The sequence below is a fragment of the Pinus tabuliformis genome, chromosome J (assembly GCF_031772625.1).
Source record: "Pinus tabuliformis cultivar Carrire ecotype Pingquan chromosome J, CPIR1, whole genome shotgun sequence".
Taxonomy (NCBI): Eukaryota; Viridiplantae; Streptophyta; class Pinopsida; order Pinales; family Pinaceae; genus Pinus; species Pinus tabuliformis.
This window is the reverse complement of record NC_142295.1, coordinates 478659379-478662983: the sequence shown is the minus strand read 5'-3', so window position 1 is coordinate 478662983 and position 3605 is coordinate 478659379.

The window sequence follows — 3605 nt, the reverse complement described above, 5'->3', positions numbered from 1 at the left end:
ACATAAAGTCGTTGACCTTATATGATAGTATTCAGGTGCTTGTTGAGGATGACATGGAAACTTAAAACTAGGCTAGGACTACTACAAATAATAGAGCCGTTGTAAGAAGAAAAAGACCGCACTGTTTACAGAATTCAAGGGTTGGAGCAGCATGCTTCAGAAGCCCTAATCCAGAACCACAAAGATAATATCAATGGTGACATTAATGTGGTCATAAACCAACTCCTTAAGCCAGCGAAAGGGAGCATCATGTGAAATAAGGAAGGTTGCAGTAGAATGGATGATTTTTGGATTAGTCAACTTAGAAACCAGTGGATTGTTGTTGCCCTAACTAGACCAATCTTGTACAACAATATGATTTTTCCTCTATGAACAAACTACCTAGATTATGGGATTGAATGGATCTAAGAGAAGTGATGCCTGATCTTCATATTGACAAGTTATTTTATATCATTTTACTCTCTCTCTTTCTATACTGAACATTTGATGATAATAATAATAAGATTTAATTAAGGGTTTTCCCCATCTTGGGGTTTTTCCTTAGATTTGCGCCATATTCTCTTGTATTTCTGTCTTGGCTTGTCTTCTGCATCTATCATTTATGTTATTTCATCATTTATTGTTATATAATGTCTAATGTGATTGGTAAATGGATTAATGGGTATATGGTTGAATGATGTATCTAATCTAAGCAAAGAACATGTTAACTGAAAATTAACATGGCATCAGAGCTTAGGTGAGGACAAGCCCAAGCTTAAAGAGATTGCAATCACTAAATAATTTCATTGATACCTCCAGTTGTCTATGGTAAATCAAGTCAGAGTTCAAATCTGGGTTATTTCTTAAGGCCTTCTTCAAGCCCTAATCAGTAAACATGGGCACCAATCCTAAAGATATTCAACTATCACAAGAAAAGGTTGGAAGACAACAAGGTATGTTCTTGTACTTTATAACAGTCCTACTCATCAAGCTTAAGACTGTATCATCATCGTAAGCTTATGGAAAGATATTTTCTATGATCCCTGGAGGTAAGGTCAATCCTCTACAGATATTTGTTTGAAATATTATTCTCATCTCTAGAGGACTGAGAAAGTGCAGGAGATATCTATCTAAGATATATTGAATACTTCAGATAACAAGTATAGGCTTGCATTCATTCTATCATTACTTTTGAAGCTGAGATTCTTTCCTAAGAAGTTACAGTCCTAGACATCGATCAAGAGTACCAAATCCTAGACTAAAACATATTTCAAAAGGGTCCTGGAATCTAAAATTCCTCCATCAAATTCTGAGCATGATCACCATGATCATTGATTAGTATCAATTGTTCAGCACCTATTCTCTCTATCAGTGCCTCTAGTTTAGGAAGGATATTTCTCTTTGAAGATAGAAATTTTATGCGATAGGGTCAAGTCACTATGATGCCTTGCTTGAAGGATAAAATCATCTAACTTGTTGCAGGAATAAGGTTGAGGGATTATGTAAGAGAAAAGTTAAAGAAGGATCATATTGATCTCAAGAGACATATTATGGTTATGTTGGAGGTATCCCTAAAACAATGTTATCAATAATATGAGCACAGGAAGGTTCGATTAGTCAACAATGGGCACTCTATGGTCATTTTACATAATCTCTAAGCCTCCTTGAAGGTCATTGTTGCAGTGAAATTATAGTATATTCCTGTTGGTGAAAGTTGCAATAACTATGCAAACTTGGTTATCATTATTTGGAAGGCTCATATCTGAACCCTATGGCATATTGAACTTTCTCACTGACTGAAGCATGATAACCCCGTCATTAACATAACTCTATGGCCTCCTTGAGAGAGAAATTATTCATTATATCATCCTACAACTCGCAAGTTTATTGGCTATTAACTTTAGATATATGTGAGCATGAAAGTTTAAATAAGTCATCTTTGTCAAGATTCTGACAGAGGTAAATTGTAACACCAAGGCCAAGATGACTTTATCTGATGGAAAACAATAACAAAAATGAGACTAAATGAACACAGTCCACATAAAAATGGTTTTAAACATTTATTCCTGAATACCTTACAATTGTGATAATTATCATCAACACATGTATCTACTGTCCTTTGATAACACTACAGTTTGATAACTTAAAAGAAATACAGCTGAAACACAAACAAAAAATTTGCTACATGTAGAATTGCTTGCCAAGACTCTCATCAAATTTGTAGCCATGCCTTTGTGCTTTATTTTTCTGGCACTCACTATTTCCAAACTAACGAAAACATGGACAAAGATAAAAATAACTTGGCAAAGTTGAAGGCTCTATTTACCTTATTAACATCTTCCTTTGACAAGGATATTAGTCATCTATAGGTCTTTGGGAACTCAGCAATGGATGTTAATTGGATGAATGAACAAGGTCAGATTCAAGATACTTCTTTATCTCCCTTAGCTACTCAGATGAAAGAGCTCTCTAAGCAGTTCCAGATGATTAGAACATCTCATGTGTTCAAAGAACTTAATAGGACAACATATACTATCTCAAAAGAAGGACTACAGTTGCAGGAGAACTAAATTTTAGAGAAGGAATTCATTGGTGGTCATTTATCTTATTTAAGAGAAAAGAATAATAGGTTCCACAACATGGAGACCTTCCTTCAGAGCATTCATATCAAACTATAGTTTTTTAACATTTTTAATTTGTAGTAAGCAAGGAAAGGTAATTTTATTGATATCCAACAAATGACAAAAAATATGCCAATGAGACTATAATGTACAATCAGTAATTACCAATCTGTAGGGGTGTCATGGGCTACCTTGAAAGCATAAAGAGAAACTTGTTTAGTTTTATTAGAGTGCATTCGTGCCAAAGTTTTAATTCTAAATTTGGTTGCTCTTTACAGACAACTTCCACACAAGTCTCCGTGAGATCCGACTTTTATCAATAAATGATATTCACATTTAGTGCAAAAACCACTAGTGGAGTTTTAAGGCCTCCTAGTCATTAGGGAAGGTGATTATTAGGATTACTTGTGACATCCTATGTATTTTTCAAATTCCAATACACCATATATAATTCTTATGTATTTTAGAAACTCCAATACAAAATCAATATTATTAGGAGTCATCAAGGCCAACAAATATATCTTCAACCATATACATAGTGAGACATACTTGTTGAATAGTGATGAGATGATATAACATATTATGCTTTGGTACAAGTATTTGTTGCTACAAGTGTCTATATGTTGGAAGAAATAGGCCTATAATGCTGTAGTTGAAAATGCCACTGGAAAATGTGCCTAGACTAGTTATGATCCAAATGGAAAATGGAATCAACCCATGGCATTCATGCACCGATGTTATTCATCCACCCATGGTATTGTAAATGGCATCCACCCATCGTATTTATCCACCCATAGTATTGTAAGTGACATCCATCCATGGTATTCATTCACCCATAGTATTTTCCCATGGTATTGTGACATCCACCCATGGTATTCATTCACCCATGGAATTGACCCGTGGTATTGTGACATCCACCCATGGTATTAATTCACCCTTGGAATTGACCCGTGGTATGAGAGCAGGTTACGATCTAAAAAATTGAAATGCCAGAATAAAAGGAGG